General features: G+C 41.8%; 1 long non-coding RNA gene across 1 annotated transcript; it reads left to right on the forward strand.

Moving 5' to 3' along the window:
* Positions 1-7,613: 7,613 nt before the first annotated feature.
* LOC116089341 lies at positions 7,614-15,381 on the forward strand. The gene is made up of 4 exons (XR_004118292.1): positions 7,614-8,396; positions 10,690-10,780; positions 11,501-11,668; positions 15,339-15,381. It is a non-coding gene; the product is annotated as an uncharacterized LOC116089341 (long non-coding RNA).
* Positions 15,382-15,598: the final 217 nt, after the last annotated feature.

Consider the following 15,598-nt stretch of genomic DNA (forward strand, 5'->3'; position numbering starts at 1 on the left):
TGCCCAGAGCCTCGGGGGAGCTCTCAGAAGTGTCCCTGGGACTCCGACCGCTCCGGCCCCAACCCCAGCAACTTGTAGAGATTCATCAATCAGTTTGAAACCGGGAGGGAAAAAGGGAGAGGGAGCACACACGCGAGCTGCTGGCACCTCCCCGATGACTACATCAGAAAACCTTCCCGATCCGGAGCTGCCTCCTCCTTCCCTCCTTAGGCACGGCAGTAGCCAGAGGTGGAAGCCACCGACCGAATCCTAAAACCTCCTCTGCCCAGGCGGGAAAATAAACTTGAGTGCAGCGGCGCGAGCAGCCTGGAGAGGTTGGGAAGACTGGCGAGAAGTAGAAAGGGAGGGGGGGCTCAAAGTCAGTTTTGCAAAAGAGGAGGGGGAAAAAAAAAGAAAGAAAAGGAGAGAAAAAAATGCTTTATGGGAAAAAAAAAAAATCTCCTCGGGCACGCCCCCTCGTTAATGACCTGCGTGGAAAGCCGACTGCCGCGGCGGCCCAGGCGGCAGCAGCCTCGGCACCACGCGAGGCCGCGCGCGTGGACGTGGACGTGGGCGGGCGGGCGAGCGGGGGGCTCCGCCCGGGCGTGTTGCGCGGGGCGCTGGGTTGGCAGGCGGCGCGAGCGCGGGGCTGAGCTCCGGACCGAGCAGGGGGAGGCGCCGCCGGCGCTGCTGCCTCCGCGGCCCAGGTCATGTGGGATGCTCCCCCCCCCTCGTTCCCCCTCCCTCCATGCAGTTTACTCGGGAGGGTGGGGGGTGATTGGAGTAACCAGTCAGGGAGAGGCCTGCTGTTTGCTTACAGAACGGTTTTTTTTTTTTTCTCCTCTCTTTTCTCTAACCGGATTGGTTTGCTCCGGGAGAAAGGGGCGTTTTCCTCCTCTCCTCCCTCCCCACGCCTCCACCCCCACCCGCGCCCCACCTTCCTGAAACCTGACTAATTGAATTACTGAGAGTGCCGAGGCACCCTCTCCACGGCCCAGCCGGGCAGCACGAGTAACCCTTTGGCTGCTGAAGTGCGTCTGGACTCAGAGTGATTTGGCATCTTTTTGGACTTGGGAGTGTGGTCTTTCCATTGAAAAGAAACCGGCTCCCACTCCAAAAGGGGAGCCGAAAATTGCTTCTGGGACCGCTCAGGTGACGTGAAGTCTGCGCGGACCGGCTGGAGCAGCCCTAAGTAAATCGGGGTTCGTGTAAACCTCCGCTCGGTTCTTCACCACGCACACTACCCGGCGCAGGGTCATCTGGAAATCTGAGCATCTCCCTTGTGCCTTTCAACCCTCTCTTTCTACCCGAGATTTAAAAGCTTGGGGGCAGGAAATAGGACTTTTCTTTAAAGTGCTCTGAAAGCACGTTTTGAAAAGTCGGGGGAAATCTCAGTTTAAAGTGATTACAATTCAGAGCGAACCTTCAGCTGGTAGGAGAAAAATGCAGCGCGCGAGCCCATCAGTACTTTACACCTTTTCCATGCGGATCCTGGGGCTGGTTTGCTACGCACACTCACGCCCCACATAAATATCTTGAACTAAACTCGGTTTGAAAAGAAAAGGGAGGGAAATAGTGGGAGGGGAGGAAAACACCTTTATTACTGAAAAAGGCCATGCGTTCCTGGGCTGGTCAGGAGGTTGCAGGGCCTTTGAGGCCCTTTGAGGCCAGCCAAGCCGGATCTCCTGGGAGCGAGGAGCCCCGGCGCTTCGGGACCGGTCCCCTGTAGTCCTGCGCCCTGGCAGCGAGCCCCACACCCGATGCTGCGAGACCTGCAGCCCAGGCTTTTATTTTGTTCTCTAGTGTATTCCGCCTGGTAAGAAGACTCAACCCAAGAAAGAAAGCAGTTTACCGTGTTTTTCCCCCTCTCAACACCGCGTCTTTTCCCCTTTTACATATTAGACGAATAAAATCAAATATCATATTCTCCATCCTGCGCTTTCCAAAGCTCAGCCCGGGGTTTCCAGACGCTTCGGAGAAATTTGGAAGCGTCCAGACGCCCTCCAGTGGTCGGCCTGCAGTCCGCACCCAGCAGGGGCATTGCCAGCAACCTCAACCCACACTGAGCTTGATGGAAAATCTAAGGTCAGGATGAGTGAAGACTTGAGAGTAGAGAAGCAGTTCCCACAGGCTGGACGTTACTGGACACGATGGAGATTTTCCCTAATTATCCTGAAGGAACGTCCGTGTTAAGTGACCAGATGTAAATTATAACAGTTATCGTTAGACTGCATGACCAACCACCTGATAACGAGTCACTCTCCTGATTTATAAGAGTTTAAATTGAGACTATTTGCTTAAGCTCTCCTCTATCTTGCTTCCTTCACCAAATTGCAGCGTCAAGGAGGAAGACAACTTAAAGAAACCAGAGGATAAGATTTTACTATTAAAACCAATTTGTGTTTTCATTTAAAATGCTGCTGTCTCTCTGGCTGGTGAGCAAGTTCAGGGCATGCTTTTTTTCTCTGCTGTGGAAGGATAGGTTTCTCTCCCCAGCGCTTTTGATGGTAAATCTAGTAGGCACTCATGTAACAAAGGCAGCTATGCAGGAAATATTCTGGACCCTTTGAAAGGATATGTGTATCTTTAGGAAGAAGAGAATTCAAGAATCCTGTCTTGAGGAAAATGCTGAGCCTCAGAAAGAGTCTTAGAGAGCTATCAGGTATCAGTGAGTGAGCCAGCTGGCTTCCTAAGACATCCCAGTTGAAAGGGGCCAGACAAAAGGAAATAATACCCGCTTATTTCCCCCTTAGAAATGCACATAAATGTAAAAAGTCATCATATCAAAAGGACATGCCCATTTTAAGCATCTTAAACATCTCCACTTTATCTTAAATAGGAATGACCCTATTTTAAGAAGACAAAAAGTATGTTGGTTGTGGTCTTCCTTAAAATGATTCATGTGGTTGGAATAAGATACTAGAATTTGAAATGGTTCAAAACAGAACTCAGATGTCTATGAGAAATAATTCTAAATTAAATGTCTCCTCTGGAGCCAATGTTGACATTGGATTTAGCAAGCAATGTGACTCTTAAATACTTGAGTAGCTACAATTTGAAGAGAAGTATATATTAACTATACACATGTTACTAAGTAAGGTGACTAGCTCTGACGGAAGACACACACATTAAATCCATAGAGAATAGTTTCATATAAAAGTCAGTTTAACCCCATGTTAGCAATCTGCTCTTTATACAATGAGTAGCTTTCTTCAGCTAAGGCAGAAGGAACCTCTTGTCTGACCAAAGGAAAACAAGAGTCATGAAAAGTGAAGGAATGAAAATCATGGAAATGTTGAAAGTCTTAAGTGCCACAAGATGAAAACAGTGTAGAACCTGAAAAGCAGGTTGGTAATAGTCTATGAAGGGCCTTAGCTATCCTGTAAATATTTGGACTGGGAACCAGCAGCCAAGTATTCTGGTAACTTTAAACCAGTAACACTGAGGCAAAAACCACTATTTGCCTCAAAACGTGAATTGGCTCTAATTGATTGATTTTTTTATTTATTTTTATTTATTTATTTATTTTTGCTTTTAACTGACCAAATCTGTGTTCTAATCTTAGCGGTGAGTTAGAATCACTGAGGGGAGTTCTCTGGAAGGAAAGGGCCTAAGCCCACATTGTTTAGGCTAGACCTCAATCTATAATTTTTAAAAGCTCTCTGGAGAATTCTAATGAGGGTAGAAGATTGAGAAACGCTGATCCAGGTAATTTACTTTTGCCTTAATTACTATAATCTTTCAGGAAAATAAGGCTCGTTCTTATTTATCAGAAGTACCCCAGCTCACCAGTGAGGTAGAGGTTCTTGACCCAGTCTACTGAGCTAAAAGAAGCTTTTAGACAGTGTTCCATGTCACACAATTCTTTACAAGTACCACCTCCAAATCTGGCTACAGGGGCAGTGCCTACATTGAAGTGTGGGCAAATCCTTCTATTTGGCTTACTGGGAATTAGCTTTGTAGAGTTCTGTTATGTCAAGTGTCCAACCAAACGAGTGACTGAGATAATTAATTAAATAAATAAAGTGAATCAAGCCCCCACAGTTCATAGGCTCAGCAACACTCAATTTAGGAAAATTAAATTTAACTATATTAAGATGTCAAATTGGAACTTGTATCCAGCAAAAATGATAGAGGAAATAAACTCTAGAACAACGATTAAAGAAATTATAATTAACAGCCTTAATTAAACAAAACAACTCTAATGGATGACTAATATAGCATTTAAGCCAATCCTACTGTTTCTGTAGAGCTTTTTGGTGTTTGTTTTAAATCCTCAGTAAGCCAGCCCCAACCACTAAAAGCTGTCACTCTTCAGCCCTGCCCACCCCTTTCACTAGAGAAGTTTCTCAGAACATTTAGAAATAATAACTCTGCTGCCTCTTCTCTCCTCAGACATCCTGAGGAGAGAGGAAACATTCATTTTACATCTCGGATCTTGGAGAGTACCACATCCCTGCTTTTAATCCCATCACCATGACCTTTTGTCTCCTCACGTGACTCCTCTTTCTGTGCTGGGACTTCCTATAGTTTGTTTCAGCATCCTTCCTTTTACAGTCTGGGGGGAAAAACAACAACAACCAAACAAAACGATCCAGAAATGGATTTAAAAGGCTCTGCAATTTTCTAAAACAGGGATTTAAAAATGTTCCATTTCAAAACTAGCAATCTGTGTGTTGTTTTCCCCACTTCAAAACACTTTTTAAATAATGCCACTGTAGCAAATCCTCCAAAGGTGCAGATGTGTTAGCGGTCATTCTGAGGAACACCTAGATCTCCTAATAAGGTGCATGTGTGTGTGTGTTTCTTGTATTACAAATATGTGTGTCCGTATGTGATTCTGAAAGCAAATAAGTGTTGTTTCAGCCAGTCTCCACGTCACGTTTTATTATGCAGATTTCAGAATATATACAGGATTGTGTAGCCAGCCACTAAGCACATAAATGAGTTTATTCCCTTAAGCAATTTCTCTAATCTTACTGCTTGAGCATGTACATAGTTTTATTCTGTATTTCCCTCTTCAGGTTTTTAAATAAAATTCTGTGAATGAAAATTGTCTCCATTTTGCAAATCTAATCAATTAGTATAAAGTATAATCCAATATTATCTTCTCTGAATGATTAAATAAATATACTAGAATCTTGCTTAAAACAATATCAATAAGAAAATTGGTATCTGTATTTCATAATTGGAGACATCTATAACATCCATTTTTAAAGGAATATGTGTAGCAATTATAGAAATAAATTGAATTTACACATTTTTTCCACATTCCAACTAGTGATTAGGATATGTCTCTTCTGCCGGTCACATATGTCATCACCCAGAGTGCACACAGTGTGCTTTTTTTTTTTAATTCTTTTACTTGCTTTGAGGCTCCACAAAAGCCGATACATGTCTGTAAAAGTGGGCAGTACTACCCTATTCGTACACACGTATAGATATGTAATTCTTGTGTGGGAATATACAGATACACAAGCATGGAGGAAGATAGAATTTGTTCTCAATCAATTTTTCACCAAAGATTTTCATCAACTTCTGCAAGAATTCTATTTAAAGAGGAGCATAGGATATAACCTCTAGTCAATAAGCATGATTATATAAAATGGGGAAGGCTGTTTCCAAGCCCTTTTTAGCTTTGGCTTCACTTTTCCCCTTCGGTTCAAAACTGGCAAAGGAAAGGAAAGCGTGGAATTATGGCAAACTAAGATATTCTTCCCTTAAATTATGTGCATTTTTCTGAAGATGAAAATCTTCTTTGGTGGGGGCAGAGGGGCTAGATTTTGGTATTTTTCAATTCTTGAGTCTTTATTATTATTTTACTTATCTAAATAATCTCTCTCCATATATACTCATTATATATGACATGAATATATATGTATATATATATGTATATGTATATATGTATTCATTTTACCTGGCCACACTATAAATACAATATTAATGTTTTAAAAAGTTGTCCTCAGAGAAGATTCATAATTTTAGCCCCAACCCTCCAAATACCATCATCAACATTGTAAGTTTTATAGTGATAAATTAAAGATATAGTGAAGGTATAAATTTTTTAAATCATCCCACTGGCAGTTGGGATAACACTTAGAGTAGCCTAGAAGCCACTATGATCTCTGAATAGCAGATAATAGCACATAGGATTATAGACCAAAACTTTCTTTTTAAATGAGAAATATTTTTGCTAAATTGAGTCTTTTTAAACTCAATGCTGTGAGGAAAGCATGCTCTTAGGCTGACTGCCCTCTAATCAGAGATTACCACTCCCCATTTCTACTTCTTCCTCTTCCCCCCACCCCATGTGATGTATGCTAAATTAAATAGGATTTATTGGTTCGGCTAGATTCTGAATTACCCCATTTTCCTGTGGATTAGGAGAGTGCATTTCTTAGCCCTTCCCTTCAAATCCATCAAGATCTTTTATGTGGACTATCTAGTATTCTGCACACTTCCAATGCTTAGTGTATATTACACTCCAGTATTAGCATAATAATAAGCCATCTTAAAGTACTACGTGGGCTGCTAAGTGAGAGCCTCCTCAGTTGTGAGCCAAGACATCAAAAAGTTTTTATTTTCTCCATACGCTACAAAAATACTTCTTTAAAAACCTCTGATTCTACGAAATATACTTGCATCCAAACGTCTACTTCCTACAAAGGAGAGCAGTGAAAGTCACTTCTTCCAGGTACCTGCTTTTTTGTTTCATGCATTCTGAGGCCTGAATTTTCTGTTTCAGTACGTGTCTTTTTAATGAACAAAGATGACAGTGGCACCACATATCAAGTGAATATCCTCTTTACAAGGCCAAATGCTAGGATCCTTTTTTACAAGGCTAGCAAGGCAGCAGCTAGAGACCATTTCCTGTTATTGAGAGATGTCTTTGTCGGTGATGGGTAATGTCAATAGGCCTCGACTGACAAGCAACTGGAAACATGAGGTCTTACCTCAGAGTTACAGAGACAGAGACAGAAAAAAGACGGAGAGACAGAGACACACACAGAGAGAGGACAATTCCATTAACACAATCTCATCTCGGTTGCTCTAAGCAAGAGCCTGCTTTTAAGCTATTATAAGGAAAACAAAAAGCGTGTTTTCCTTTCCTATGGTTTCCAGCTGGGTATGTAGCTCTGCGGTAGAGTGTAAGCAGGTGTAAGCCTCTGAGTTCATCCCATGGGAGGCATGGGGAAAGGGAAGGAGGGGAGGGGGAGGGAGGGAAATGGAGACTAGTATGTAAGTACTCTACATTCATACACTAGGAGTGTATAACTAGGTGGTAGGACACTTGCCTAGCAAGGACAGGATCCAGGGTTCCATCCTTAGCAGGGCAGGGAGACAAGAAGAATGGAGATGGAAACGAAGAGGAAGGGTAAAGAACATCCTACTCACATGTAAATCATATGGAACAAAATGAGGCATCATCTGTGGTTAATAGCAAACGTACAAAATGGCTCCGGCACAGTATGCTGCTATAAGCAGCCCCTCTCTTTAACAGCTGCAGCCTATTTTTTCCACCTCTTCAACTGAGCTGATACCGGTTCTGAGCCAGGCCTTATACATTCAGGCTTAAAAGCTCTTTCTTGAAGCCCCACCCAGTTGCCAAGGAGACCAGTAAACAGCCTCCTGGTTGGTGAGAGACAAGCAGTCCATTGACCCAGCATCTTCTCACCTGAGTCCCAGATGTAGAGCTACCTAGCTGATGGTCACTACTGCCACAAGCCTCGAGGTGGATAAAGATGCCACCTGAGAACAGAACTGTAAGACTGAGTCCAACCCAACAGTGAACCCAAAATATCCTGGAGCTGAATGGATGCTTCTTGTTTCAAGATAGTACATTTTGGGGTGTTGGGGTGTTGTGCTATTCACCAAAACTATCAGAAATAGCTTCTCAAATTGTTGTGAATGAAAATTTGAATATCCAAATAACCCTTCTTCATGACCGAGTTACTGCTGTTAATTCGCAACTTTCTGAATATTTGTAATGTTAACGGTTTTAAATGTCGCAGAGAATCTTTGGCTTCAACAAAAGCTTCAATGAATGAATTTAACTGATGCTCAAAGTCTTGCTGGTCCCCTTCGGATCGTGTCATTTCGTTAGGATAGCAAACCTGGGCCGTTGATTTATCCGGGAGAGATTCTTCATCCCAAGTAATGTCCTGCAAGAAAAATGAAATAGTGAAATCAAAGGAGGCTGTGTTTCGCTTCATCTCCAATCTCCACATCATTCACCACTATTGATTTAACATCGTGGCACCTCCATATTTCAGCAGGAAGATCTGCCACAAGACAGAAACTGTGATGACCCTGCAAGGGTCATCTTGCTGTCAACTTCAAATTACAACATCTCTACTCCTGGCTGAGAGCCACGGCAGTCCCTGGGGAGCACAGCTCTCTTTCTGTACATGGAATAGGTGTGTTCCAAGGAAATGGGACATAAAGTGAGCCGTATTACAAGTCCCACCTCCCTATAATTTTGAGCTTTTACATATGAAGAGGGCTTAAAACCCGTATGTTTGTTTGCTAACCTGCTTACTAACCTGAGTTTCCAGTGTCTACCACGCAGCATCTACCCCAACCCACAATCAAAGTCTTCCTTACAGTGTTCACTCTGCTCGACCCCTCTGTAGCAACCCATCCTTTCGTCTTGAAACATCTCTCTTTTAACATTTACCATTTCACATTTAAAGAGGAGTCTCTTGTATCTTTGGTTTCTTCTGCAAACCAAATAAACATCAAATAAACATTTGTGAAATGGATACATGTATGATGCCCACTCTAACGCAGGTGTTTCCTTTAGGCCTCTCCTCTCTCTTTACCTGCCTGATATCCTTTACAGGTTATATTGATGCCCAGCTCCCATTGTGGTTTCTTTGTGGCTTTTGCCTGAGATGAGCATCATGCCACCGCACACTCCCTTCCCAGCCTTCACACTGACTTTTCCATGTCACCACACTCTGACACTTCAGAAGTAACAAGTTCAGATAGTGTGTCTACTCCTGTGAGATAGAACCACCCTCGCTGCAGCTGTTTTTCTCTAGCACACTGAGGTCCAGAAGAAGTCTCAGGAAGTAGTTCTCAAAAGAGAACTCATAGATATCAGACTCGTCAATAAAGGAGAGGACTCAGTTAAGGAAGGTCATGTTTTATTTCCAAAATTCCCACTTCTACACTAGGTTACATTCAACCATTCATTCTTGCCCCTGTCTAACATCTACTCCATATCTCTGGATGGAATAATGCAATAGAAGGGGAACTTCTGATGTTACCCTCTACTGTTTAAATAATGTCTGCTACACTCAAAATAAACTTAAGGTAGTTTTATAAGTTGCCTCAGTCAACATCTGCCCAAGTTGGCCTCCACCTTCTGCTGTACCTTCACCCAGTAAAATGTCCCCAAATCAGGACAACCACTCTGGCAATCTGTTGTGTCTTCACAGAAAGACATCTGTCTTTGCTCATGGGGTATCCCCCACCTAAAACACTTGAGGTCTCTCCTGGTCAGCTTGCTCAGTTGCTACTTTCTTCATTCAGTCTCCTCTGACCTCATAGGATGGATCAAAAGCCCTTCTTCAAACAGCCACATGATAGTGAGTTCCTTTTCCATGTATCACCTGTGTCTTGAATAGAATTGCACATCACAGAGCTAGCTCATCCCCTTCCCATTCTAACCCAGTTGTTCTCACTGGCTTGCCCATGTTTTACATTATTTAAAGTGTGGAGTATACCACCCCCCAAATGTTTGCAGTAATGGATAAACAGATGCGTCAGGTTTTTGCACTGTTTTTCAAATAGGGAACCAGATATTAAATTAGGTTATTCAAAAGGTAGAAGATGTAGGAAGGATAGTACAGTTTCTCTTAAAGTCTGGAGAAGGACTTCTTACAGGAGATTTACACAGCAAAATCTCTACACAAGGAGCCCAAGGAGGACTAAGAAATTGTCTTGGGAAATGTTTAAAACCTAAAGCCAGACCTAACTGAAGTCCTTTCCTTTGAGTGATTTGAATAAGAACAGCTCCCATAGGCTCACATGCTTGAGTTCCGGTTGGTGGAACTGTATGGGAAGGATTGGGAGGTGTGGCTTTGATTAAGGAGGTGTGCTTGAGGGGCAGGCTTCTGAGTTCAAATGACTCACACTGTTCCCAGTGGTCTCTCTCTGCCTCCTGTTTGCAGATCAAGATGTGACCTCTTAGGTGTTGCTCCAGCTTTTCTAGCCACCGTGCCTTCGCTCCACCATCATGGGCTCTCTCCCTCCGAAACCACAGCCCAATTAAAAACTTATAAAAAGCCTTCTTTTGATAAGTTGCCTTGATCACAGTGTCTTATCACAAAAGTAGAAAGATATCGAAGCAATATGCAATAAGAAATAAAAACCTCAGGGTGTCAGTAAGCAGATCTTTCAGGTGTCATAAACCTTTGTGAAACTGGAGAGTTTAAGTACAGAGAGAAAGGGAAATGAGTAGAAGCCTCAGAGCTGAAACTAAGACTTGGGCTTAGCGGGGTCCTGAGAGGCAGATCTTCTGAGACTCCAGGACAGTAGAGATGCAAACAACCCAGTGCTAAAGGTAGGCTGTTCTCTGGGGCAGGGGGATGCATTATAATCACAGTGGGACAGTAGGGAATAGCCACTCGTTGAAGACTGTACTGTGTATTGTCACACTTTTAACTCATGACGTTCTTTCACTGTCGCCTGTTGCTACTGCAGCATGTAGTTTGGAGATGAGGAAATGATTCTGGAGATACTTGGATAGCTACAAATTATCCTTCATCTAGAACTGGACACAAAACCAGAGAGGGTTTGTAATGTTATTAATTAATGTAATAATAATTAATGTAATTAATGTAATGATTAATGTAATGTAGTAATTAATGTTATAATCAGCCAAAGAGATGCATGCTTCCTATGCAGGTGGGGTGTGGCCCAGAGAACAACAAAAACTTTGAATTAATAAATGACTTACATTGAAAGAAACAAGGAGGAAGAAATATGCATGAGCCTCAGGAAAGGATTTTATAATGTATCCGAGTCAACTGAATGATAAATGTACATAATTAATCATAGACACCATTTTGGCAAATGATATTTTTAAGTGATAGCAGCAATTATCTATACAATTACATATGCACAGGAATGCATTATTTTCTGACTTTCAGCCTACCTCCCAGTGAAAAGAGCTATCTAATGATGCATCCTAGTTTGTAAACTCGCTCTGCCAAGGACTTTTTTTTCTTTTTTTTGGTGGCTAGAAGTTCAGAAGAAGAATATAAAAATAATGGCCATTTCTTAAATGCATTACTGTTATGTTTGCAAGGTAATCTAGCCACTTATGATTTGTTTTCATTTTTAATATTCAAATATATATATTCCTACTTATTATTGTGAAGTACATTTACTTCTGTAAATTTTTATACAATTGCATATTCTATGCCCTCCCTTTTCCCTTCTCCCTTTTCCCTTTTCTTTAAAAGAATATAAAATACTTTTCTAATTGCTTTTCCATTAATGCTCTTGAAAGGCACTACCAGTGTGTGAGGACAATGGATGGATATGTGTGCTCCCTAAGAAGATGAAAGTGGAAGGAAAATGTATCAGCTTCGGAAAATGTATCAACTGCAGAAACTGTATGAGCTGCAGAAACTGTATCAGCTATAGAAAGCAACAGGCTTTTCTTTTACTTGGAAGGGTAAATTTGTCTCGTTCTTAGTTTTGCCGTGTTATCTTAGAGGCCGTTTAAGATGATGATTTCCATCCAGAATCAGACAAAGGTGGTTTTAAAGGCAGTTCTGCAATTTGCTACTGTCATACTAGCCCACAGTTACAAATGATCAATTTTCTGTATGCATAAAAGCATATCATATCATTCTTGTAAAATTTGAGCTATCAAATATCATACCTGGTCTCATGTCAGACACATAACATGCTGAAATCTGTTTTAATTTATTATTAATGCTGTCTTCCTCCTTTCCCCCAAGCTCTTTTATATCTTCTCCTTTTAAATTAATCATGTCATTCTGTCATTCATTCTTGCCAAAATACTGAATGTTATGCATGTGTATAAGATAGCAATATATATATATATGAATATCTCATTTTATTTCATTCATATTCCTATACTTTAAAAAACATTTTATTACCGCATTCATAGTTTAAAGTGACAGGCTTCATAATGACACTTCCATACAAATATATCATTAGGTATGACCCACATTCACACCCCCATTAGTCTCCCATATATATATGTGTGCGTGTGCGTGTGTGTGTGTGTGTGTGTGTGTGTGTGTGTGTGTGTGTGTGTGTGTGGTCCATCATGGCAAAGGGAGGCATGGCTGCTTGGGGAAGTTCTGCCTGTGGCAGAGGGAGCTTGTGACACTTTCTTCATCCTGGTAGATTAGGAAGTAGCTGCATACATGATTATGCTCTCCCTGGGAGAACATCTGCCAGGCAAGACTAGTGTTAAGCCTTACAAGACAATACCACCTACTGGAGATCAACTGTTCAAATATCTAGCCAGAATGTAATATTTCACATTCAACCATAACAACAGCCTTTTACAATTGCTGAATATCTAAAACATGGAGATTTTAAGTTGAGATGTCCTGAAAAATGTAAACCACATAACAATTTTTGAAATCTCAGAAGAAAAACTATAAATTATCTCATAAAGTCTTGTTTTCATATTGACTACAAGTTGAGATGTTACCAGGTAATGGTTTATATCTACTACTAATATAATATTTTTAATGGATTCATCTATTTTGTTCTGCCTGGTAAATATGGCTACTTGGAAAATTATAATTCTGTGCCTCACATTTATGGCTAGTGTTGTGCTTGGGCAGTGGCGATCTGAGCATTTAAATACAAGAAAGACATGAAGAAGGAAAGAAAGGAAGGAAGGAAGGAAGGAAGGAAGGAAGGAAGGAAGGAAGGAAGGGAAAGAAAGAAAGAAAGAAAGAAAGAAAGAAAGAAAGAAAGAAAGAAAGAAAGGAAGGAAGGAAGGAAGGAAGGAAGGAAGAAAGAAAGAAAAGAAGGAAGGGAGGGAAGAAGATAGAGGAGGAGGAGGAAGAGGAAGAGGAGGAGGAGGAGGAGGAGGAGAAGGAGTAGGAGGAGGAGGAAGAAGAGGAGGAGGAGGTGGAAGAGGAGAAGGAGGAGGAGGAGGAGGAGGAGGAGGGAGAGGAAGAGGAGGAGGAGGAGGAGAAGGGAACAAAAGAAGCATCTTCAAGAACCAGAAGACTAAGTTTGAGAGACTTTCTGCAGATGCAGCCAATGGTAGGACCTCTAAGAAGCTGAGACTGTGGTTAAAATACATTGTTGGGTTCTTGGCACATGCTCAGTGAATACCAGCTTTACCGGATATCAGGTCAATGATATTTTCTCAAACTCACTGTAATACATCCTAAAATTACAACAATGAATAAACAATCCAGTCTGCCCAAGAGTACCCAATCTACAATAAATTCAAGAAAGACAAAATTTTGTAAACTTTTTATTTCATATATTATATCTCTTTTGTGGACCTAAATTGTGTTAACCTTTGATTTTCTAAGACCTTGTGCATAGTTTCCTATCTGACTCTGATTAGAACAATAAACAACAGTTTCTGTTTTGTAGTAGGTAGAAATTAGCAGGAGCCATATAATGAAGGGTAATTATACCCTCTTTAGTAAAAAGCAAAAGCAAAAAAATCCACTTGCTAATATGCTACAAAGGTGTCCAATGATAAAGATTAACTTACAAGCATTTACCCAGCATCTATTTCTGTGCTGTATGTGTCATTCTTACAAAAAAGCATTGCTGAATCTTCAACCCTATGGTCCTCTACATATTCAAACATGCATTTATACATGCATACATGCATGCATGGGTGAGACAACAAGTATGTTTATGGTTGAGCTTTAACTTCAAGCTTCTAAGAAGCCAACTCCCTGCTTGGGCACACAGGACTAGTCTTCAGATAGGAATGAGCTGAAATAATATGGGGCATTGCAGATTTACATCTTAAAGAAAACAGAATTCTGTCCCTAGAGGAAAGAGAAGGAGAGGCTTGCGGGAGGCAGAGTTAGGTGTCAGTTTGGAGGGGTGGAGACAGAAATGGCAAATAGGAATCATGGTAAGCTGTGGGAGGCACTGAGCTTTGGACTGTTTTGCTGATATTGTTAAGAGTTGGGACATACCAAGACTTTGAGGAGTTGGAAGGCAGAGTCATCAGTGGATGAAAGATCCTAAGACGGCTCCCTGGAAGTTATATTATCTCTTAGTGACTTCCTGAGAGATTTCCTTGAGGATTTAAAATGCTTTTCCTTAGCATGTGCTATCTGCTGGCAGTAGAGTTATTTGACACTGGCAAGAACAGCTCCAAAGAGCTTAGCTGTCGCCAATTCTGGAGCTACCTCTTGGCTCCAGTCAGTCTTGACTGAAGACGGTCTGCAGTCTGGCAGCATCTGTAATAGATAAATCCTTGCGCCTCGACCCTAGCAATGGATACATACTGGTTGAATTAAAATCCTTACGTTTTAGAGAAATATTTAGTGTTGGTATCTTTGAAGACTAAATAGGTACATACAACATCAGATTTAGCAAAGGGGTCCTTATGGTTCTAGGTGGTGGTAAAGAACCAACCCAGGTATTCCCAAGTCTTCATGGTTGTGAAGCAAACAACTAGATGTTCCACATTGAAAAGCAGGCTTTGCTCATTTCTCCCTCATCAGAGAACTTTCCTTATTGAGTGGATGGTGATTAAAACAGAGAATCACAATTGGCAAGGATAGACAATAAGTGACTGTCGCCATTCTGTATCATGTCATGCCTTAAGGCTCAAGGAAGAGGGAATAGAAAGATTGTAAGAAAACCGAAGTGAAAAAATTGTCTGCTAGGCATGACACAAAAACTGAACTTGTGAACTCAAAGCAGCTCTGGTTGCCTGCACAAGATTGAGCCGGTAAGCACTCCAGCTCATGGAGTGAGGAGGGGTTCCTGAGTGCCACACCTGTGAAGGGGACCTATAAACAGTTGATGGCTTCTGCCAGAGGGACAGTCAATTCTCTTTTAGGGTGTGGCTCCTGATAGGTTGACCACTGAATGTTCCACTGAATGTCCTCATATGTAGAACTATATGGACAGCACAAATTAGAGTCAATGGGTTACCATAATAACAATATAATGATGATGATGACAATGATGATGATGATGATGCGGTGGTGGTTTGAATATGCTTGGCCTGGGAAGTGGCACTATTAGAAGGTGTGGCCTTGTTCAAGTAGATGTGGCCTTGTTGGAAGAAGTGTGTCACTGTGGGCATGGGCTTTAAGACCCTTATCTTAGCTGTCTAAAGCCAGTCTTTTCCTGTTTGCCTTCAGAACAAGATATAGAGCTCTCAGCTCCTCCAGCTGTGCCTGCCTGGATGCCGCCACACTTTCTGCCCTAACAATGGACTGAACCTTGAACCTGAAGCCAGCCCCAGTTAAATGTTGTCCTTCATGAGAGTAGCCGTGGTCATGGTGTCTGTTCATGGCAGTGAAAAACCCTACCTAACACAAATAATAAAGCACAAAAAAAGAGCAAATGGGGGGCAGTGTGAAGGTAGGCCTGGGGGGCGGTGTGAAGGTAGGCCTTGGGG

The sequence above is a fragment of the Mastomys coucha genome, unplaced genomic scaffold (assembly GCF_008632895.1).
Source record: "Mastomys coucha isolate ucsf_1 unplaced genomic scaffold, UCSF_Mcou_1 pScaffold14, whole genome shotgun sequence".
NCBI classification, from domain to species: Eukaryota; Metazoa; Chordata; class Mammalia; order Rodentia; family Muridae; genus Mastomys; species Mastomys coucha.